General features: G+C 48.8%; 1 long non-coding RNA gene across 2 annotated transcripts in view; it reads left to right on the forward strand.

Moving 5' to 3' along the window:
• The window catches only part of LOC107196001, an 18,925-nt gene extending 17,560 nt beyond the window's left edge, over positions 1–1,365 (forward strand). For both annotated transcript variants that reach the window (XR_003047677.1, XR_003047681.1), the window contains exon 8: positions 384–1,365. This is a non-coding gene — a long non-coding RNA (uncharacterized LOC107196001). The remainder of the gene's footprint in view (positions 1–383) is intronic.
• Positions 1,366–24,699: the final 23,334 nt, after the last annotated feature.

The following is a 24,699-nucleotide window of genomic DNA, read 5'->3' on the forward strand; positions in this document are numbered from 1 at the left end:
CTAAATTTGATAGTTTATTACAGGTATGAAAACTACGATACAGCTTTACATTAGTTATATTTTATGTTGATTATGGTTCTGAACAACTAAATATGTTTACTGAAAGTAATCTAGGCAGAAGACCTTACTTAATTAGATACTTTAGGGATAAGAAACAGAAGCATAGCTTATTAATTTGTTCGTTGTTATTTCCTGTTGGGGAGATCACCCACAGCTCCTTCCTTACATGTAACGTGTAAGCGAGCATTTGGGGGCTGCTGGGGTGAATGGAATGAATCCCGTTGATCATTATTCCCATGAAGACAAGCCTCGGACTTATGTTGTCCTCCATGTCACTCTCTTTGCCGGAACCTGCTCGCTCCTTCTGTACGCCTTGCCTCTAGAGAGCTGACAGGAGACACAGAGGGGAAGGACCCCGGCTGGAGTTCTTGAACGACAGGAACCTGTAAATACGGCGTTGGAACACTAACCTAACAGAGCAGCCCAGTCATCAGGTGAACCCGGGTCACGGCGGCTTCAGAATAAACACCTACAGAGGCCAGGGGGTTTCGCATCCTGAAAGAAGGCCCTGTGGATTTTCAGAGCCAACACCCCAAACTGCTAGTTTTAACTGCAGTTGTGATAATTAAGCAAGAGACTGACAAACATGTTGCTTAACACCCATGTGGCAGCCCCTAGGCTGTTCATAGGCCACATCTGCCTTCTCCTAGAACTGCACATCTCCATTTGGGCCATCTCCCGGGGAAGGGTTTCCATCCAGAGAAAGTTCACGAGGAGGCTACAGGCATCAGGACTTGCAATCGAGCTGCCCACTAGGGTAAACGCCACTGGGCCAGGCATCCAGGCACGTGGGGCTGTGCAGAGCCAGAGCGGGCTGGGGAGGGGGCGCGCTCTGCCTGCAGGGCCCCTCTCCGCCCCACCCCTGTTCCTGGCACAGGGAAGTATATACTCTGGATGGCTGTGTGCCCTGAGAAACTGGGACCAGGACGCGGGTCCTGCAGCCAGCACAAACAGGGAGCGTGATCCTGCCTGCCCAGCCCTCCACTACCATGTGGGAAGCTGCCTTCCTCACAGCTCCGGTTTGGTTGTTTTCAAACTCCAGTGGGCGCCAGACCACCGGCTCGCAGGAAGCGGGGTGGGTGTCAGAGAGGAGGCCTGTTACGGAGGCAGGTTCCCAGATCTGCGCCCACGAGAGATTCTGACCTTTTGAATGGGACTCTGCATCTGGGACAAATCCAGGTCAGAATCACAACCCGGTGGACAGTTCACCAAAACTGACCCTCAGGCAGTGTTTCAGAAATGTCTGTGCTATTGTGTAAAATTTGGAAAATGTCACATAAAAATCGTACTTCCATCCAGAGCGTGGCCAGGCCTGGGTCTCCTTTACTACTTGGCAATAAGAAACCGGTGCTAAACAGCATCTGCCTGTTGAGGCCATGATAGTGCCCCCACCCCAGTTCACCACAGCACCCCCACAATGCACACACAGATGCACGTGCACGCGCCCTTCTGCCTCTCCTCTGGCCGTCCGTGCCCGTAAGCTTCTGAGTTTACAGCCTCCGCTCCGCCCGGCCTGGGTGAGCAGGGTCGAAGAGGCCCAAAGAGCTCTCTTTTCCTTCTTCCCTAACTGCAACCCAGTGCCACTGACGTCCCTACTAACTGGTGCTGGTAGGGCCCCTAACTCCACTCTCCCGTGTCATCCCCCCACTGGTATGGAATGTCCACAAAAGCAGAGCTTTCATCCATTTTGCTCTCTGTAGTATCCCCAGTGCCTAATGTGGTGACTGACACACAGTAGAGAGTCAAAAATATGTGTTGAGCGAATCAAAATCACAATGAGACACCACTTCACACACGTTGGAATGGCCATAAAAAAACCCCAAAAAAGTGTCATCGAAGATGCGAAGAAACTGGAATCCTCATACATTGCTGGTGGGAATGTAAAATGGCGCAGCCACTGTGGAAAACAGTCTGGCAGTTCATCAAAAAATTAAACAGGGAGTTACCATATGACCCAGCCATTCTACTCCTAGGTATAGCCAAGAGAAATGAATACAGATGTCCAAACAAAAAGTTGTGTGTGAATGTTCATTTACAGTAACTAAAAGATGGAAACAACCCAAATGTTTATCGACTGATGTGTGGATAAACAAAATGTGATATACCCATGCAGTGGAATATTATTCAGTCATAAAAAGGCATGGAGTACCACTACATGCTATAACATGAACATTGGGAACTAAAGAAGCCAGACACAAAAGGCCACACGTTGTATGATTCTATTTATATAAAATATTAAGAACAGGGAAATCCACAGAGATAGAAAGTAAATTAATGGTTGCCAGGGGCTGGGAGGACAGGATAGTGAAGGGTGAATGCTTGATGGGGGGCAGGTTTCCTCTGGGAGTGATGAAAATGTTCTGGAACTAGATGGTGGTGATGGGTGGACAGCATTGGGAATATAGGAAATGCCACTGAATTGTACACTTTAAGATGGTTGTGATGGTAAATTTTATGTTATGTGTAGTTTATCATAATAAAAAAATATTGAACGAATGAATGAATCAGCCACTGCCGTGATGTTATTGTGCAGCCTAAGACACCATGATTCTGGGCCCCAAAGAGGCAGATGACTACGACCTGGCCTGAGCCTCCTGGAATATCCAGGCCAGAGGGGAGCGAGGAGACAGAAGATTTCAATGCAGAGGGACTGCAAGTGGCCCAGGGGAAGAAAGAGCTTCCAGGACAGTAAGCAGCTCGCGTGGACGCTGTGGAGAGGTAGGGTGGTGGGGGACAGCTTGGTGTTTGGAAAACTGCAGATAGTTTGCCTGGAGAGCAAGGGAGAGAAAGAGTTGCCTGCAGTGGTGGTCAGGCCAGATTACAAAAGAGCTCACAAGCCATGCCCAGGAGCAAAAAAGCATGCCGCAGGCAGTAGGGAGTCGCTGAGGAGTTTTAAAGGGGTGGGGTGCGCAGGGTGCAGGAGGGCAGAGGGGGGCGGGGGATGGGGGGTTATGTGATTGGATTTGCAGTCTTCGTATCCATTGAACCTATAAATGTTCCATGAGGCCCCAAAAGTAGCAGCAATGCGACTGCCCTTCGCACCCCTCTGGCCATGTTCCTTCTTCATCCCCATTCATATATAAAGGGCTTTCTTATAGGCCAGACACCCCAAAACAGATCCTGAATTGAGATTTGCATGCGAGGTGCCTTACTGGGGAGAAGGAAACGGGATTGGGGTGTGGGAGAGAAAGAAACTCCCCATAAGGTTCTTTTGACCTGTCTAACAATTGAATCTACATGAGAGAGCTTAACAAGAGAAAACGACCAGATCGAATTACATGGGAACCCCACATACATGAGAGCTTCAGGGACAGAAAGGGAAAATGAGGTATATATGACATTTTGAGCTAAGGATGAGATAAGGCGCCTTGCAGCTTCGGAGGGGAGGAAGGTCAGTGCAGGACAATAAAAAGCAGATGTTCAGTAATTAATGGTTTGCCCTTCCCTGTAGATAGGTCAAAAAAAGTTATTTCCAGTGATAGCATTTTATGGGCAAGTCCCCTAATTTAAATTCTATAAAGGAAAGGTAAAAGTTTCTTGTGAACCTGTAGGGTCTTAATTGCCTTCAGTTCAAAATAATTCATGTACCAAAGTGGTATTTGGGGGAGGCTTGCTCTGAACCCCTGCAGGGTCAGGGCAGAGATAGAACTGGGGTGCTTTGCAAGAGATACCTCAGCTGATCCCACTAGGAGCTCTGAAGCTGGGATGTTCTAAGACGGTGGTCAACCTTTTTGACACCAGGGACCAGTGCTCTTATGAGAATCCAATGCCTAATGATCTGAGGTGGAGCTGAGGCAGTGATGCTAGCGCTGGGGAGCGGCTGCAAATACAGATGAAGCTTTGTTCATTGACCGCTGCTCACCTCCTGCTGTGTGGCCTGGTTCCTAAGAGGCCACAGACCAGTACTGGTCTGCAGCCCGGGGATTGAGGACTCCTGCCTTACATGGTTTATGTCATGTAATCCTTAGGCCAATCCTGTCACATTCCCATCCTAACAGCCTTATGTGAAGGTATTATTAATGTTTTACGGATGAGGGAACTGAAGTGTGGCGGCGTTACATATGCCGGTGGTCACATAACTATGGGGTAGAGGAGATGGGATACGAATGGAGGGAGATAAAGCTCCAAACACATCCCTTTATCTCTAAGTTATATTAGGCACAGAAACACAGTGTAGACAGAGACACATGCAAGTATATTCACTGTGTCAGTGTTTGTAAAGGGAAAAAGGCTGGAAACCACCTAAATGTCCATCAATAGGAGGAAGGTCATGCCAATTAGGGTATGCACACCCTAGATGGTCCAGGCAGACATTACGAAGAGTGAGGTAGATCTTATATGTGCTAGTGTAGAATGATACACCTGACATGCTAAGTGAAAAAGACTAGGTACTAAATAATATGCAGACCACTATGCATAGTATTCGGTAAACGGATGAGATCACCCTCTGAGACAGTCATGGAGGGAGATGGGGAAATTACCTGACCTCACTCTCTTCCCTCCCTGTAGTCTGGCCAAGAGGGAGCACTGACCCAATAGACCAATCAGAGCCCTCTTCTGGAAGCTTCCAACTTGGGAGCACAGAGAGAGGGTAGTTCATTACTCTGCAGGTGCTGAATGAAGCTCTGGAGCAGCCAGAAGCCAGGTTCTCTTTCTGTGTGCAGGAAATCAGGCTGCCAAAGATGAGAATCAGTCCAGCCTACAGGAAAAAGAAGAAGACCAAGAAGGGGAGTGGGAAGGTACCCCCATTCCTGTCACCTGTCTTCAAGCCCTACCTGCATTCTAATTCCATATGACCAAGAGGGCACAAACTAGTACGGACCCCTTACCTGTTTGATCTCAAGAGGCAGGAGAGTGTAAGAGTTACAAGGAACCACCTCACTGAGTTTTAACCCTGCTTTGCTAAGCTGTGTGACCTTGGGTAGGTACTTGGTGGCTTCACGTGTAAAATGGGAACAATAATAATAATTCCTTTCTCACAGAGTTGATGAGAGGAATAGGAAGTTAAGGTATAAAGGGTTCACAAAGGGCCCGATGCACAGGAAGTGCTGTACTAGGCCACCTCTCATTACTTTCGCATGAGTTGGATTTTCTGTCACTTCAGCTGGAAGGGTATTAATCCAGACTGACCTTCCCCACTTGCCTCTGGGTTAACATGTTCCCAAGCACCCATATGTCCCAGGAGCAGGAAATTGCCAAGCCACATGGGTGTGTCAGGAAACGTCAGTTGGAAGCGTTTCCCCCAGGCCCTGCTCTGGTGCCTGACAGCCTTCGCGGAGCCGCCCCGTTCACACGTGGAGAGGACTCAGTCGACATGGCTCCGCTCCCTGACCTTTGGCCTGCTCAGGCTGTTTACAGACTTTTCCCCTCGGATCGGGAAACCAGATCCCTTCCTTCCTGGGTGTCACCTGGGCTGCAGCCTGGCCATGCCCGGGTCTGTGTGTCTGCAGGAAACCAGATGTGAACCTGGCCTACGGAGGAGCGAGCAGAAAACACAATCTCAGGATGTTTGTTTCGGTTTCCTTCTAACTCAGCTTATCCTGTTACTTGGCCTCTATTAAATATTCACGCTCACCAACATCTAGGTAACTGAATTAGAGGAACAGGGGACTTCTGGGAAGTGAAATAATGAAAGGAAATTCAATTCAATGGAGATTTGCTGGGACCTTACTCTGTGCACATCATCCTATGGGAGACGTTGGAATGGACGGAGGCCCTGTAAAGGCTGTGGCTAATCAACAACTCCCCGTAGGAGGTCCTCCTACTCCCGCCCTCACCTCTGCCGCCACCTCTGACTTCCTGGAGGGGCCAGGGCTATTCTGCTGGGCATGGGGCATGCTGGGAGGCGAGGTTGAGGAGCAAGCAAAAATGAGGGGCAAATGCCAAGGCTGAAGTCGTGATTCTGGGAGAAGGCTGGGCAATTGCACTCGAATCCAACCTGTGGCCTGCGAGCTCTATGCCAGGGCAGGTGTAGATCTGATTTGAAAGAGCAGAACAGGGTCTGCACTTCCAACATGTGGTGTAGAGATGGCATAGGAGTCAACTGGCTAAGCTAGGAGCTGGCCTAGGAGAGTGGGAGCCCAGGGGACTCCAGCAGAAGAGGCTGTCCCGGCAGCCTGGCCTCTCACTGAAATATTCTGGAACACCTAGACTAGGAGAGACTTGTGACTGTCTAGGGACCAAAGCCCTTGGGACTATAGTGTCAATCTTTTCAAACTCCATTGGCCAGTGGGGAAAGAGGGACTCATGTTCTGCTCGGCTGTTTCAGGGATGCCCAGGGAGGGACAGGGAAGTCTATAGAGACCTGAGCACCCTTGTGGGCTACTGGGCTGAGCAGAGGCTGGGGCAGGGTTTGGCATTTGCTTAGCAGATGCCCAGATTTGGTTCATAACCAAAAAGAAGGGTGCAGAATTTTTTATTTCTCAAGAAGGCTGAGAAGAGCGAAGGCCATTTCACTTCTCTTGTCTTCAGTCAAATATTTGGTTTGGGCTGGATCATCCTGAAGGTCCTTTTCACCTTCATTCATTCGTGCATCAGGAATCATGATGATTCAATCATCATTCATTCATTCACTCACCTGATGTCTCTTAAGCTTCTATGTGCAAAGCATGTGGTAAGTATAAAACTTCCATTCATACAGCTTTACAGACACCATGGATTATCTCATTTAACTCTCAGTGGTGCAAAGCATGTGCTAAGCATAAAACTTCCATTCATACAGACACCATGGATTATCTCATTTAACTCTCAGTTCACGTCTATAAGGTAGAGTCGCAATTCTACTATGACAATCTATGCTTGTATGTGATCAGTTTTTCAAAAAAGGCTTCCTGTGTGCCCACTACGAGCCAGGCACTGTTCTAGGTGCTGGAACATGAGCAAGTCACTGCTCCTGTGGTCCTTACTCACTTGGGAGAGATGCAATTAGCAGGGGACAAGTACAGAAGTGAGATCATTTCAACTGGTGTTAGTGCTCTGGAGAAAGTAACAGGGGAGGTGCTGGGGGTGGGGGCGTAGCGGCTGATGACAGCCATCTCTCCTATACCTCTGCGTCTTCCTGGATGAGTAAGAAGGAAGCTAGAACACCCAGGCCTCTGCTAAAATGGAACTTTCAGGCTAGTCAAAGCGTGAACTGGGCCAAGAGATGCGAGAACTTACTTGTCCTTCTCCGCCAAGGTGGTGACAGGTTATTATTTATGACAATAAATTCCTAAAGCATGAAGCACTTGGCTGGTTCTGGAGGCTGGCAGGTGTCACAAGGGCTTGTGCCACAAAAAGCATGCATTGTGGGTCAGTTTGGGGTCATAACCCCTTCTGAATACATTTGAGTAACTTTTAAAAAGAATATCTGTTTTGTATTTTAAAAGCGAGAAAAACGCAATACGGGATTGAAAAGAGATATAATGGTATAAATCGCATAGTACTTCTCCCCTGGCCCCTGGCCCCAGGCCTGCCTGCCCAGGCCACCACCCTGTCTAGATTCAGGTAACCTCAAGGAGTCTGCGTGACTCCCATGCTGGTCCATGGGCTTCTTATACACTTACATATGAATTGATACTTCTCAAACTTTACAGCCCTTTACCTTCCCCTTCTGCCGAAAAATATGCCAGCTACCTGGAAAGAGGACACGGAAGAGAATCCCAGAGGCCTTTGTGAGGCTCTTACAGGGAAGAATAGAAGCAGGTCCTGTCTAAATGGGGGCAGAGCCTGGCAGAGCGTGGGTTTGGAGTCAGCAGACTGGGGCACGAATCCTGGCTCTGTCTCTTTCTAGCTGAATTACGTGGGTAAGTCAAGAAACCTCCCCCAGCCCAGGCTCCCCCTTTGTCACTGGGGAGAGTCATTACTCCACTGAGACTTTGTGAGGATTACATGAACTAATGCAGGTAGGCACTCGGCCCCATACTTGGCGCATAGTTAAGTGGCAAAAAATGGCTGCTGTAATTATCAAGGACTGGGTTCCAGGCATGCTTGGGTCCACATTTGCATGCAGATGTGCTCAGGTCAAAGGGCACTCTCGCTAGGGCATGGAAGTCACAGAAAGTCACCTTCACCCTGTGTGTGTCTGTGTGTTGGGAGTGGAAGTTGAAGGTTAATTCTACTGTTTTTGCTTTGTTGGTCCCAGATTCTACTCCTAGTCGTGCCACCCAGCACTGTCTGATTTTGAGCATGTCATTTAGCATCTCTGGGCCTCAGTTTCCTCATCTATTAGATGACGGGGCTGGTCTTGATCATCTTTAGGTGCCTCTTGCCCTCACGTGCCAGGATTCTTTTCTCAGGGGAGTAAGCTAGGTATGCGTCCTCATGGCTCTGGCCTACGCGGACAGAAACTGAGCTGGAAGGAGCCTCGGGCTGCCCCTGCCCACTGGCCTGAGGCATGATGGGCTCTGTCTACCTTCTCAACATTTTCTTTTCTCCCACATTTTCTGTATCTCTTTCTCTTTCTTGACTGAGTTCCTGGGGACAGGTGTGCATTCCCTGGGCCCTTGCTTAGACTGGGGAAGGTTCTGAGAGCCCCAGCAAGGCCAGGCTCCAAAGGAAGTTGAGTCAGGGGGTAAGGATCAGCCAGACTCAGACTCCGAGGAACAGAAACAAACATGCCCAGCTGGCACCCGTCGTGGGGTGGATGGAACAAAAGCTTCTGTGGCAAATCGCTGACTGTACCTGTCACCCAGGAGCTAGGCTCCAGGCTGCAGTTGTCAAGAACAGGGAGGGTAGCTATGAAAATAAACCCTCTGCAGCTGGCAGCTGTGTGACGCTGGCCCAGCTGTGCTCATAGGCCACCTGCAGACCTGAGTTCTTGCTTGACAGAGTCTGCCTTCAGCAAGGCAGTGAGGAGGAAACTTCCTGGCAGGCACAAAAAAGCTTCGTAATGCTTCCAGGAAAAGGAGCACTGTGGGGAGCTACCTATTTCAGTGGCATGACAGGAAACCGCGTTTGAAAGAGCTTTGTTGTGACTTCTGCAGTATAAGTTCACTAGGGGATGTGAGAAAATGCTCTGCAGAGAGCAATGAACTTCATTGTTCTTCCGTAATTTCCACATACAAACAAGAGTTCAGAAAGCAAGGCAACACTTCAATGGTGTGTCCTATGTGCTGTGGTCATTCTGTGTACATGCCTTGTTTCCTCAGATAGATGGGAAGCCGCAGAGGGCGGGAAGCAAAAGTGATCCTTCTTGGTAGAAACCACCCCCAACGGCCCCAGCCCACTACTTCACAGTCTTAGGGCCTCCTGTAAAGGATGGCACGTTTGTTGTTAGGGACAATAAGGAGGGGGAGAGGCTGGCCATGTGGAAGGCTGAGCTTCTCCAGAGAAAAGGAAGCAGGTGCCTCCTGTTGTGCTTCACAGTCTCCCCCAGTGACCCCCACGATGCCAGCAAGACCACCTCGGCCCGGTCCTCAACCCTCGAGGAAGACACAATGAAGCTGTGCCCACTTGGGCCTCTTGCTGCGGGCTTTCTGCTTCTTCTCTCTGGAAATCTGAGGGACCCCCATATGAGAGATGCAAAGCCCATCTGGATGTCTTCAGAGCTTTTGCTTAGTTCTTGCTGTTTGGGGGCTGCTGTCTCTGTCAATTTTCTTCTGGGAAAACAAGGTCCTCCTGGAAAGGCCTTTCAAAACTGGGCCTACTGAGCCAAGGGCAGGGGTACTCTCGAGAGACTGCCTACTTTGCCCCTCAGGGACTGCTCCCCTTCTCTCCTCAGAGCTGAGGAGCCCACTGGGCCCCACTGCATGCACGGGAAGGGGTTAGGGAAGGGGTTAGGCCTTCACAAAATGACCTCTGCCCCCTTCCATCCATGTGGTGGACTCATGTGTTCGCGGGGCCCTCTTCTAACTTTTCTGGGAGTAGGATCTCTTCATAGCATGTGGCAGACTGAATAATAGCCCCTCAAACATGGCAATTTCCAGCTCTCTGGAGCCTGGGGATGTGTCAACTCACATGGTCAAAAAGACTTTGCAGATGCTACTTAGTCAAGGATCTTGTGATAGGAAGCTTTTCCCGGATTATCTGTTGGGCCCAATGTAATCACAATAATAATAATAAGAGGGAAGCAGGAGGTCAGAGTGGAGAGAAGATGCGGCACTCCTGGATGGAAGATCAGGCCATGAGCCAAGGAGTTCCACCAGAAGCTAGAAAAGGCAAGGAAACAGATTCTCCCCTCGAGCCTCCAGGAGGAATGCAGCTGTGTGATTTTAGACTTCTGACCTCCAGAACTGTAAAAGAGTAAATTTATGTTGTTTAAAGCCACTCGGTTTGTGGTGAGTTGTTACAGCAGCAACTGGAAACAAATACAAACATGAGCAAATGCCACGGCTCCTTCTGCGATTATTTTTTTAGCATTTACTGATGAATAGAGTACATAATCCTTAAAAAACCACCTCAAATTCAGTATTGCACTTACAGTTTGTTGACTGCACAGCAGCTACAAACATTCGAGGAGCAATATCATTCATACCCAACTCATACCAGGGGATGGATCCATTCGCTCATTCGTTCATTCATTCATTTATTTTAAATGTGACCTCTGACTCAGACTGTCTGGGTTTAGATCTCAGCTCTACCATGTGAGGCCGTGTAACCTTGGGCACTTTCTCTGTGCCTCAGTGTCCTCACCTGTAAGTGGGAATAATGATAATATCTACCTTACATTATTGTGAGGATTAAATGACTTAATGTGCAGAAAGTCTATGGAAAAATGCTTGGCACACTCTAAGTGCTATAAAAGCGAGTATTATTATTTTTATTAAAACATAAGATAGTTGTGAGAGACCTACTATTTGTCTTTTCTGTGGATAATGTATAAATCATTTTTAGTTCTGCTTTACTTAACTTTTATTTTTTAACATGTCCCAAGAGCACCTAGCCTTGCAGAGAAGAAAGTACAAATGCTCCCTTCAAATCGATGCAAACACATTGATTCTTTTCTAATGGGTTCTCAGCCTGATCACGAAGCCCAGCTCCTTAGACATTCATTGTAACCATCACCCAGACTGGGAAAACAAACTCTACTTCAGGTTCAACTTTAACTTTTCTTATTAGGACCTTCCAACCAGGACAAGGGCTCCAAAGCACTGGGTAGCAGAAACAATAGGTACCTGCACAACAGCCATTCACCTCTCCTTTGTTCGGATACGAGGCAGCAATATGCCCAACTGTGGAGGAGTGAGTTGTGACTGATATGATAATCCATTTACCTTTGCCAATTGGCTGGAGTTTGTGACCAGTTCTAGCCAATAAGATGTTAGTAAAATCGGATGGTGGATTTCTGGGAAAGTTTTTCTTTCCTGATAAAGAGAAAATGTTTAGTTATGGTTCAGTCAGGAAGACAGCAGGAGGGCGTTTAACACAGGGACTTCAGTGTCTACACAACCACTCAAAGGGCCGGAGGAACCAAAGTGAAGGCAAACCAGCCCAGTTTTCAGGTCGGCTGCCAGCTTTCAGAGAGTCAGGAAGCTACGAGAACTGCAGGCCACACAGCAGGCGAATTTTAGGCAGATCGCTAAAGGCCACTGTGAAATCTTACATTTGCTCTTCTCTTCCTCCTTCCAAGTCTTGCACAGGTATCTCTCATTGGTGCACTCTAACCAGATCCCTGCTAGCAAGGGATTCTGGGATCGGTAGTTCCCAGGCTCTTAGTCTTCGTGTTGAAGGGGATGCATGGAAAGTGGGGAATGGTGCAAAAAAAGAACCTTTCTGTTTTTATTTTTGTACTTTTTTTTCTTAAATCAAGATGAGAACCTGAAACCGATATAGCCAATCATGTGACTATAAAGTCAAGAATTAACTCACTCGCTCGCTCGTTTGTTCCACACACACATACAGAGGATCATCCTAGACAGAGATTCTGGCCTTTGACTCTCACGGGCTTTTGACCGGCTACACTGCTGCCCTGATAAGGACAACAGTAGCAGCAAGTGGAATTTTTTGAACACTTAAAATTTTTTTTGATGTTGAAAATCATACTAAGCAATTTACATGCATCACTTAGTTCATCCTCATCCATCTCATGTGATTGGATCCACAACATTCCACCCTTGGAGCCTAAAACATACTCTGTATTCGTTATGTCTCAGGCATTGTTCTGAACGCTACACATTTTAACTCATTTCATTCTTCCAACAATCCTAGAGGTAGGTCCTATTATCTATCACCTCCCTCTTCACGTGATTGAAGAAAAGAAGGCACACAGGAGTTAAGCTACTTGCCCAAGGCGACCATCTAGCAAGTGGCGGAGCTGAGATTTGAATCCAGGCAGAATCTGTAAATTTAATCACTATTCTGTGCTAGAAGCTAATGACAGTGTCTACCTTTTTGGGCGGGGGCCACTGTTGGCCATGTAATAATATTGGAGATTTACTTTTACTCCATATCCCTTTATGTTGTTTGACTTTTTCATATGTCTTTCTAAAGATAAATGAAGACCTTTCTAAGCAATGGATAATCTAATTGGCAAATTCCTATTTATCCTTCAAAACTCAGCTCCTTTGGGAGTCTTTCTTGATCTTTCTCCCACACCTTTGTTCTCTTCATCTCTGCGTCTATACCTAGTACATGGTATATACTTGGTTCCCAGGAAATCTCTGCAAAACGAATATCCCCTAAAAGCCACCTCCATACCTCCCAGCTTCCTGTCTCACCTAAGATTCTTCCCAGAATGCCATCTTCTCAGTGTTGTTCCTTTGCTCAGAAACCTTCATGGATACCTATTTCCTCTCCCCATCAGGTCTGAATTTGGCCTGAGTGTCCAGGTTGTCTTCAGGCTGGCCTTGCCCTACCTCACTAATCTTGTTCAAATCTTACCCACCCACCAAGACTCAGCCTTCAGGAGGCTACGCACGATTACTCCAAGCCTCACTATGAACTATCTCCTCTGGCTCCTCTCCCTGGGGTTTGTACCACCACGATTTAGCATTGATCTGTCTGGGATCGCCTGTTACCAGCCCCTGTCCCAGGAGTGAGCAGGCAACATGGCGGCCATCTCTCTTTTTCCTCCTGTCCCCCTCTCATCAGGACAGCATAATAAACTCAACCATCCTCCAGGAGTGCGACAAGAAAAGCTTTACAGTAAAGGTTGACAATCACACGCGTACCCACTGCTTACGGATTGTCATTGGTGGGTCACCTTAGGGGTTTCCTTACTTCCTCTAAAAGTCCTTTTCTCCCCATGGCCAAGAATAAAGTCTAACTGCTTAACAATTCATATGAGGCTTATCTGAAACAGGTCCTCATCTCTCCAGCCGCTCCTTATCACGTAAGCTGCATTCCAGTCACGCTGGACTAAATTCTCCTCAACTGTCAAGTGCTTTCTTACCTCCATTCTTTGCTCAAGCTGCTCTCTCCTGGAATGCCTCTCGCCTCTATGAACTTTCCTATGTCCTTCCAGTACCTTTGTACATGAATGCATGTCTATGACTTGCAAGTATTTACCTGTGTATTCACTTATGGGAGCAAATAAATATGGAATAAGTATATTCACATTGTATTCTAACTATCTTTGTAATTGTCCCCCTTGCTTGATTTTGAGTTCCCTGAAGGCAGGGACTGTGCCTTAGATAGAACCCTAAGTCTAGACAATCACAAGGGATAGAAATGTAATTCAAACTCCCTTAGAGACCTACAGGGGGAGGATTTTTGCATGAAGGGCTAAGTACCATGGTTGGCACAAGCCGGGGCTGGTGCCAGCCCAGGATTGATCTACTGGGACAGGATGTCAGAGAGGCTTTCATGGGAGCCATAGAGATGTGGGTGGGGGCATGACGGGGCAAGGAAAGTTCTCAGAAGGGAGGAGGGGTGTGGGGTGTGGCTTCCAGGCAGGTGAGAGGATAGGCGTCCACTAACCTTACACTCGCACTGGGCTCCAACCAGGTGTCTCCTCCCTCCCGGAGTCTCACCCATGACTCATTCCAACTCTTGTTATTCAGCTTCCCTAATTTCCAGCCTTCTCCTCTCTCACCTGCACGGGGTATCTCTAGTTTTGCCTGCCCAGAGTCCCTTGCTGCTCCACCTGGTTCCAGTGAAAGGGCCCCTCTTCTTTTCCTTTGGGGAACTAGACCCTTCCACCTGAGCTGCCAATCACAGGCCCCGGCCCCAGGGGTGGGCCCATGGCCCAAACAGTTCTCTTCCTGAGAACTAGAGTCTGGGGGACATACACAGATGGCCAACCTCTAGAGACCTCCAGAGCTCCCACTGTGCTCCCCAGAGCTCCCCGTTTTTATCCTTCCTGAGAGCAGTCATTCCTTTTATTCGTGATCTTCCCTCAGGAGACAGTTCTAGATAACCCCAACCAGATGCGACTACTTCCTGCCTTGTGGCATTTTGTTCAGACCTTTTTTAGTATTTAGCATTTCTTTTAAATATTTGCGTATAGCTAGCTATATGCCATTCAACCTTTATTCACCATTATTCATACACCGATTATATGTGTCCAATAAATTCCTCTGTTTGCTTGTTAGAATTGTATTTTGTAGCTTGGAACCAAAACAACCTTGAGCTGATAAGTTGCCCTGTGCCCCACAAAGCTAGCAAGAGGTCTGTCGCTGCCATGCACCCACCCTCTCCCCTCTGGCCACGATCATCATTGCTCAATGCAAAGCTGGATCACCCAGAGGCCAGACTTGAGCTGTGATGCTCACCACTGTCCCTGCATGTTTGCCTTGCCTCTCAGCTCCACTGTGAGCACTGGAGTGCCTGCACCATAACGTTTGCTCCCTGGGATTACTCCTGTCCAGGAGTCTTCACCGACTTCCCATTGGCTGTCAAGGTCCAAATCCCTGGCTGGCTAGCAGAGACTCTCCTTGGCTATGTTAGTTTCCTGGGGTTGCCACAACCAAGTATCCCAAACCGGGTGGCTTTAAACAATAGAAGTTCATTCTCTTGAGAGAAAAGAGGCGTGAGGCTAGAAATCCGAGATCAAAGTGTGGGCAGGGTTGTTTCCTACGGGGGGCTGAGGGAGTCTGTTCCGTCCTCGCTCCTTGCTTCTTGGTGGTTTGCTGCCAATCTGGCCTCCCTCGGTCTGTAGACACGTCATCCCTATCTCTGCCTTTCTTTTCCCATGGTGTTCTCTTTGTGTGTAGGTTTGTCTCTTTCTAAATTTCCCCTTTTTATAAGGACACCAATCATATTGGATTAGAGCCCACCCTAATGACTTCCTTTTAGCTTGATCACCTACGAAGACCTTATTTCTAAATAAGGTTGCGTTCACAGGTGCTGGCCGTTTGGATTGCCACATCTTTTGGGGAAACAGTTCAGCCCATAACACCAGCATGTTCCACCTACCCCCTTCTCCCACCGCGCTCTGGCACACGGCTGTGTTCTCGCCGAGGCACAGCTGTAAGCACACTCTGTACTTGGGCCCCTAGGCCTTTGCTTCACTGTTCCCACAGCTGATTCCCTCCCTCCCTATGCTCAGTGCTGAAACCCAGCCAGGCCCACGGTAAAGACCAAATGCCACCTCCTCTTCCCTCAGAAAAGCTTCCCTGATTCCAGACCCAGATATGACCACTTCCTGCTCCCAAATCTTTTGGTTTTTTGTTCAGATCCCTCTTCTAATATTTGCCATAGTCTGTCCAGTGTATTGTTCTTTGTCTATTTATCTTCATTCATTTATTCAGTGTTTATTCAATTTTAACCAACATTTATTGAGTACATTTCCAGGCACTCCGCTAGCCCCTGGAAATCCAAAGATCAAACAGAAGGCGAACCCTGCAGAAGTGCCAGTTATGAATAGTTCGAGTCCATAAATTAACTGCATCTTGGAGCAGTTAGCTTTGCACTTCCTGGATGACGCTAGAGGCTGCTGGGTAATGACATAGGTCAGGCAGCTCTGGTTTTGAGCCCAGCCCCGCCACTTGCAGTTACCTGTGACTAACTGTGCCAGCTTCAGTTACCTCACCTTTAAAATGGGGTGCTAATAGTACCACCCTCATAGGGCTGCTCTTAACATTCAGGGAGTGATAGATATAAAATGTTTAGCATGGTGCCTGGTACTTACTGGGTCCTCGATAACCATGAATTATTCATGATGCTCAGTCTGAAGGTTGGTGCCTTTGGAGGTAGTGTGGATGGAAAAAAGGATTCTATGGAAAGTAACCTCACAGGGTGATCTGATCATAAATTCCTGACTGGGCAGATCATAGGGGATAGTCATGCCCCAGGCCTGTAACTTCTTTAGTGAAAGGTTCTAAGCCAGCCCTGTCCATTGTTCTTGTGCATCTAGGTTAACACACTTTTGAAATGGCAGAAATAATACCCCTCGAAGCCGGTATTAACCCTCAAGGGAGCACAGAATCTTGTTAACTATCCTGTAATTCAATCCCCACCTTGCTCCCCTCCCCCCACCTCCATATAAGAATCTTCCTTAGGTTCCCTCCTTAATTTCAAATGAATAAAAGATGCTGCAAAACTGTTATTCTTGGGAGCCTTTGAGATCTTGCCCTCCAGCATATATGTCATCAATGTGGCTCAAATAGGCTCTTATAAAAATTCTCTCCAGGTTTGGACATTTTTCACATTGACAGTAGAGAGCCTGGTCTCCCCTGATGCAAAAGCGAGTCTCTCTGTGCGCACCCTCTGCCCGAGCAAGCTCTGATCCCTCGGTCGAGTTAAAACAAAGTCAAGGGTCAGATCCAACTCCCTCTAGGGACATCCTCACTCTTAAAGTGGGAAAATAAGCCAGTCGAAAAAGTCTTCAACAAGCTTAGGCCAGAGAGATGCAGAGCAGAGGAAGCGTCCCAGGACTGCGTGAGGCCCCAGAGCCCCCCTGGAGTGGGCGAGGCTTTGCCTGGGCAGCTGGGTCCCCTGGCTGTCTAGACTCTCCTCCGGCCTTCGTGTCCCTCATGGGACCCAAGCAGCTCAACTAGGATTGGGAAGCCACATTCAGAGCCAATTGTGCCACTGGATCCTCTTCTAGATGTCGGACTGCAGCTCTGGCCGGGTCAGCGGAGGGCTCATGGGGTCCTGCAGGTCCAGGAGCAGCCTCTGACATCCTGGGACTCTGTTTCCAACTCTGCTCTCTGTACTTTTCTCGTTTCTATGGCCTCTTAATAATCTTATTCAGCCAAGAGAGGTGAGTCAAAACTCCCTGAGGACCTGTGGCAAGCGGTAGTTATCCTCTGAGTCATGTGCTGCCTAACACCTGGCCCACCCAGAGGTCTCGCCCAGCAGAGCCCAAGCCAGTGTCCAACCACACCCCTTTCGACAGGACAGACTCACCTTGTCAAGGTCATAGCATATGCCAGAGGGCGAGTGCACATTCTCTGCTAGGCAGGAAGGCTCTGAGATCATGGCACTTGGGCCCTGCCCTGGTGGCCCCATTCCAAGTGCCTGAAAGGGTTGCTTCAAACTAAGAGACGTATATACAGGTCTCCGAATCAATCCTGGGTTTAAAAAAGTTTTTCCCAGTAAAATACGAACTTTCCAGATATTGTTTCCTGAATTTTTATTTAGCAGGCCACACGACACTTTCGTACAACATAATAATAATCATAATATCCAACATTTCGTCAGCACTTACAGGGCGGCATTTTTCTAAATGCTCTTCGCCATCGAAGGTGAGCTCTTTCCCAGAGCACGCTAAGCTGGGTGGCCTGCTCTCTCGCCGGCTGTAGCTTCTTCTAGCAGATTGCCCGCCCGAACTCCAATTCAGGAATGAGGTCAAAAAAACCAACCAAACAAATAAACACTGGTCTTAGAGATAGAAACGCTGGATTCTAGTCTCCCCTGGGCCAATTAATTAGCTCTGTGACCTTAGACAAGTCACTTAGCTTCTCAGAGATTTAGGTCTTTCCACTGTAATGTGGACTTAATGATTATTTCTGTCAGCCACCCTCATAGGGCTGCTCTTAACATTCAGGGAGTGATAGATATAAAATGTTTAGCATGGTGCCTGGTACTTACTGGGTCCTCGATAACCATGAATTATTCATGATGCTCAGTCTGAAGGTTGGTGCCTTTGGAGGTAGTGTGGATGGAAAAAAGGATTCTATGGAAAGTAACCTCACAGGGTGATCTGATCATAAATTCCTGACTGGGCAGATCATAGGGGATAGTCATGCCCCAGGCCTGTAACTTCTTTAGTGAAAGGTTCTAAGCCAGCCCTGTCCATTGTTCTTGTGCATCTAGGTTAACACACTTTTGAAATGGCAGAAATAATACCCCTCGAAGCCGGTATTAACCCTCAAGGGAGCACAGAATCTTGTTAACTATCCTGTAATTCAATCCCCACCTTGCTCCCCTCCCCCCACCTCCATATAAGAATCTTCCTTAGGTTCCCTCCTTAATTTCAAATGAATAAAAGATACTGCAAAACTGTTATTCTTGGGAGCCTTTGAGATCTTGCCCTCCAGCATATGTCATCAATGTGGCTCAAATAAGCTCTTATAAAAATTCTCTCCAGGTTTGGACATTTTTCACATTGACAGTAGAGAGCCTGGTCTCCCCTGATGCAAAAGCGAGTCTCTCTGTGCGCACCCTCTGCCCGAGCAAGCTCTGATCCCTCGGTCGAGTTAAAACAAAGTCAAGGGTCAGATCCAACTCCCTCTAGGGACATCCTCACTCTTAAAGTGGGAAAATAAGCCAGTCGAGAAAGTCTTCAACAAGCTTAGGCCAGAGAGATGCAGAGCAGAGGAAGCGTCCCAGGACTGCGTGAGGCCCCAGAGCCCCCCTGGAGTGGGCGAGGCTTTGCCTGGGCAGCTGGGTCCCCTGGCTGTCTAGACTCTCCTCCGGCCTTCGTGTCCCTCATGGGACCCAAGCAGCTCAACTAGGATTGGGAAGCCACATTCAGAGCCAATTGTGCCACTGGATCCTCTTCTAGATGTCGGACTGCAGCTCTGGCCGGGTCAGCGGAGGGCTCATGGGGTCCTGCAGGTCCAGGAGCAGCCTCTGACATCCTGGGACTCTGTTTCCAACTCTGCTCTCTGTACTTTTCTCGTTTCTATGGCCTCTTAATAATCTTATTCAGCCAAGAGAGGTGAGTCAAAACTCCCTGAGGACCTGTGGCAAGCGGTAGTTATCCTCTGAGTCATGTGCTGCCTAACACCTGGCCCACCCAGAGGTCTCGCCCAGCAGAGCCCAAGCCAGTGTCCAACCACACCCCTTTCGACAGGACAGACTCACCTTGTCAAGGTCATAGCATATGCCAGAGGGCGAGTGCACATTCTCTGCTAGGCAGGAAGGCTCTGAGATCATGGCACTTGGGCCCTGCCCTGGTGGCCCCATTCCAAGTGCCTGAAAGGGTTGCTTCAAACTAAGAGACGTATATACAGGTCTCCGAATCAATCCTGGGTTCAAAAAAGTTTTTCCCAGTAAAATATGAACTTTCCAGATATTGTTTCCTGATTTTTTATTTAGCAGGCCACACGACACTTTCATACAACATAATAATAATCATAATATCCAACATTTCGTCAGCACTTACAGGGCGGCATTTTTCTAAATGCTCTTCGCCATCGAAGGTGAGCTCTTTCCCAGAGCACGCTAAGCTGGGTGGCCTGCTCTCTCGCCGGCTGTAGCTTCTTCTAGCAGATTGCCCGCCCGAACTCCAATTCAGGAATGAGGTCAAAAAAACCAACCAAACAAATAAACACTGGTCTTAGAGATAGAAACGCTGGATTCTAGTCTCCCCTGGGCCAATTAATTAGCTCTGTGACCTTAGACAAGTCACTTAGCTTCTCAGAGATTTAGGTCTTTCCACTGTAATGTGGACTTAATGATTATTTCTGTCAGGTTCACCTTGTGGCGTAGGGGTGAGGACCAAATGGGATAGTGTGTGGGAGAAGCCCTGTAGATGCTAAGAGCTGCACACAGTAGCGGCTTTGTTGTTAAGAGAGCGAAGTCTCAATGGCCTCCCTGGTTAAGGAGGGGACTGTGCCTTTCACAGAGAGTGGACGGGTGAAGGGTGGTGGGGACAAGGAAGCCAGGGCGATAGCCTTCTACAGCAGAACCCAGGGCGATCCCAGTTAGCATTCATTCCAAATGCATGGACTTTTGCATGTTGGACAGGGAAAGCTGGAGTTTTGATGTCAGATCTGAATTCCCAACACACTTCTGCCCCTTAGTAGTGATAACTCGAGTGGTGACAACTGTGAGTCTCTTCATCTTGCAGAAACTTGGTCTGTCACCTGTAGTACGGATATAAGAATACCTACCTTGTGAGGCAGTGGTCAGTGTATGCAGTAGGGGCCCAAACAATGTTAGTTTTCTCCTCCCTCCCCTAGTGGTAGGTTGGTCCTTAAGTGGTTCTCAAGTTAGGCTTCAAGTTAGAGTCAGCTGGGGGACTTTAATAAATTCTGCTGCCCAAGACCCATCCTAGACCAATTAACTCAAAACCTCTGCGCGTAGGCCCGAACTGCCAGTATTTTCAAAGCTCCTTGGGCCATTCTCAGGGCAGCCAGTGGAGAGAGCAGTGGGCTGGAGGGTAGAAGGCAACTGCTGCCGTCGCTGGGTGTGACAAACGCAGGTGGGCCCCCTCCTCATTCGTGCTTCTCATCCCCCCTCCCACTTTCCCCTGCGCTTCACACTAATGAGGCTGCACAGAGCTGAGCAGTGCACGAGTCAACCCATAGTTGAGGCCACAGGCACAGCTCTGCCCACCCAGCTTGGTGGTGGCAGAAGCACTGTTCGCTCAGAAATGGGGGTCCTGTCTTGGTCTCCCCTGCTTTCCTTTCCTTCTCTCCCCATCTTCGTAGCAATGCAGTAACTCTCCTCACCACCTGCCCCTGTATCCTCTCTTCTCTCATTCGTCGCACATTTATCGAGCACCTGCTGCGGGGCAGGCCCCACGGAAGGCGTGAGGAGTTTCAGACCCAGCTAAGTTATCAGGAGGATCGCCTCCATGAAGGTCTAGTGAGCGAAGGAGGTGGGAGGAGACTGGGAGAGAGCCAGGGCCCGTGAGTCGAGCGGAGCTGGATCCATTGCGTGGCCTTGTCCATGTGATTTAACCTCTCCGAGCCTCAGCTATTTTATCTACAAAATGGGGCTAATCATGCTCCCCTTCCAGGTTTGTTGTGGAAGTCAAAATAAACGATAGAAGTAGAGAGCCTGCACATAGTAGGTGCTCAGTTTTCATAAGACAGGAAGCCAGTGCTTGGTGACCGAGGCATAAGCAAAGCCCAATGAGCTTCCTTCCCACTCTCATCTCACTGACACTGCGTCTTCTTCTTTCTCTCTCTTGCCCCTTTCCCCTCCTCTTAGATTCCCTCTTCCCTTCCTTTTCACGGGGTGAGAAATGACCGTTACCTCTGTTCTGCTAACACTTGTATTATACAACTGTCAAACCTTTATTGAAAAGCTATTATGTCCCTACTTTCAGTTTTAAAAGCATGTCACTAGAATTTATTTCCCTCAGCTAAGTGTGGGAGTGCGCGTGAGTGTGCGTGTGTGCGTGCACACGTTCTGGGGGTCCCTCCTCTCCCAGTGCTGCTGCCTGATGAGTCATCCTTCCTGAGAGCTGACAGCTTCTGGGCAGGCCGAGTTGGAGACTCCTCTGACCCTCTTGGCTGCTGGGCCACCTGTGGATAGTGACAGCCTCAGAAGAGAGGAGAGAGGGACTGGCCAGTGAGGCCAGAGGATTTGGAGCTCCGACCTAGCTCACCGTTTCCTCTCTAGGCCACTGCCTCTCTGCTCCTGGAGCGAGGCAATCACACAGGCCTGGGACTGGCTCCCATGTCGGGGCCACCAGCTAATTTTCCTGGATGACAACAGAGCCTGTCCTTGGGGCTAAAGGCTGGGGCCCACTTCCCAGTGACTCTGTGTGGAGTATAGACTGCAACTTGGGGTGCTCTACGTGGGCCTCATGCTACATCACGCCCACAGCCACTGTCCTTTTCTCAGCTCTGACTCTGACTTTGCTCTGACCTCACTGATACTCTTCATACTCTGCCTGCCGATGGAAAGGCCTGCGTGCTCGACGTCTTCCGTACCCGGCTCTGTGTGCCCTGCCTGAAGCTTCTCGGTGACTTTGGCTCAGTGGTATTTTGCTTCCTCACCTTCAAGCCCACTGTAATTACTGATCACCCGCATGATTTTCCGCTCAGCCCAGGTCTCCCCCACACAGGCGGCAAGCTTCAGGATGGCAGGCGCTAGCTGGCTTGCTCACTGCTGTACCGCTAGTGCCCCGCTCAGAGCTTGGCAAGGCGTCGTGCTCAGTAGCTAGCTGCTGAGTGAGCGAGCCGAATGGCTGAAGCTCTGCATCTCAAGTCTAGTTTTCTGTGGATCTTCTGCTTTCACAGCCACCCTGGTTCCAACTGCTTTTGATTTGACTCCTCACCAGACAGAAGGTAGAACTTGGGAAAAGCGTGGGGAATGGGCAAGTGGCAGTCCCTCCCCATCTCAAAGGGCTGTTGTGAGGATTAAATGTGGTCGTATGTGGCATATTAGTACTTCAAGGACATCCGAGATTGTATTTGTTTGTTATTTCTGCACAGCTCTCAGACCTTGGATAGCAGTAACAGCCTTATTCACCGTGAGAACCGTCCTCTAAGCCTTCCTCAGGCACTGAGAAAGGGTGCAGAATCCAGGTGGAATCAGAGACCCACAAGGGTCTGTCGCCAGTGCTCATTTCAGTACGAGGATCCAGGCTAGGCTACTGTGACAGAACCACCTCCAGATACAGCAGCTCTGACAAAATAGTTTTGCCTGCATGTCAGTGATCCAGAGATTTTAGGAAGACGCTACTATTCTCCTTACACAGATTCCGTCTCTGGCTCCACCGTTGTTTTAGGTCTTGTGATGTACCAGCTGAAGGTAAAAGAGAGACAGGGGAACACTTACACAATCAAAAAAACAGAAATCACTTCTGCTTATAGCCCATTGTATGGAACTCGGTCACTTGACCACCTAGCAGCATGGGAGGCTGGGGAATGTAGACTTTAGCTGGGTGACGATGTTCTCACCTAAAATGCTTTAATTATGGAAGAAGGAAAAAATGGATATTGGAGAACAACTCGCAGACTCTGCCACTGGAAGGTTATAAAATACGTGTCTGCTGCAGCTGCGTATGATGCGCCCCCGGGTAGGGGTGATGTCGAACCGCTCCTGGCCTCGCACACAAGGGTCTGTTTCCACCACTGAACCAGTCAATGCACCTATTCCATGCTCCACTGAAACCCAGAATTGCAAAAGGGGGAAGTTGAAAAGTCAGTTTTGAAATATCAATCACACAAACAAGAGCGGATCGTGGCAAAGTCCATAAACACTTGCAGGAGCCCCTTAGATTGGTGCCTCTCAGGCGCGGTCCGTGGATTCAGAGCGACCTGGGCAGTGTGGCCAGCTAGCACGTGAGAGCAATGCAGGACTGAAAGTGCTCCTTTAAAAGCTTTTGTAGCGATATGACAGAATAATTTCATATGGGCTGAATCTAATAGTGAAAAATTAGAGCTTGTATTTTGTATATCTTTTTAAGGTAAAATTTTCCAGTAATTCATTTTTATTGTATTTTACACAAGTACGACAGATAAGAAAAAAACCTGAGCTGTTCCTTCTTCACAGTTTGAGAAGCACTGGTCTAGGCCCCAGAAACTGTGAAACTTTCACACGTCGTTTCATTTAGCCCCGAGGGAGGTATTACTAACCTCATTTTGTAGATGAGAAAATGGAGACTCTGAGCTTAGTGACTAGTCCCACAGCTAGAAGTCGAAGAGCTGGTCTGTGCAGTTCTGTTGGTTGAAGGCCAGGAGCCCCCATCGAGCTCTTGATGACCGAGGGACCTGTGTTGAGGTTCCTTGGGACCCAGCCTGCCCATGTGGTGCAAACCCAGGCTCTCTGCAGTGCGCCCCTGAGATGCAGAGGCCATGCTAGGCATCGTTATCATTAAAGGCTGCTCGTTGAGCCCTGCAGGGCGCCTTAGAGAACAGGATTCCAGTTAGAAACAGGACAGGCCTGCAGCCGAAGGCAGTGTCGGCAGGAGCCTGCCAGTCGGTCAAGGACGGGGACACGGAACCACGCCCCCTACCCCACCTCTGGCCTTGGCTTCTTGAACAGAGGGAAGCACAGTCCAAGACCACCGCAGGGTTAACGAGAAGCAGGTGCAGTGCCTACCTGCCGTTTTGCTTCTCAGTGGCCACTGCTCTTTTTCTGGCAGCAGCAGAATTTTGCTTTGGGGGATCCCTCCCTGCCTGCCCCCTCCCTGTGTTTGATTTACCAGCTGCACGATTTGTTCAGAGAGGAGCAAATGACCCAACCTGAGTGAAGGAGACACAGTGAGGGTGGAGCTGAGGCTTCCTCCTCCATTTAAACCTGGGAGGGTGTGAGGCTGGAGCTGGCGTGGCCAGCTGGAGACCCAGAAGAGGAGCCATTTGAGAACAGAAGAAACCCAGAGGGGGTCAGCTAAGAGCTGGGAAAGAGACGCTGGGCCTTGGTGCTGTCATCTGAGGCCCTAGACCCAGGGTGAGATGAAGTGAGTAAAAGAGTGAAATGAGATGTGGCCAATATCTTTTTTGTACTTCACTCAGTGGGATTGGGTTTTCTGTCATTTACAACTCAAAGTCTTCAGACCGATACCAGTCCCCCGGGTGTCCTTCCTCTCATTCCTAGTCTGCAAGACAAGGAAAGGGGCACGTAGTCAGTTGATAAGCTGGTTGGATTTGGAAACCTGAGTCCTCGCCCCCTCCTCACCTCCAGGATTCCTCCAACGCATTCCAGAAAGCT

The sequence above is a fragment of the Pteropus alecto genome, unplaced genomic scaffold (assembly GCF_000325575.1).
Source record: "Pteropus alecto unplaced genomic scaffold, ASM32557v1 scaffold164, whole genome shotgun sequence".
Classification (NCBI taxonomy): domain Eukaryota; kingdom Metazoa; phylum Chordata; class Mammalia; order Chiroptera; family Pteropodidae; genus Pteropus; species Pteropus alecto.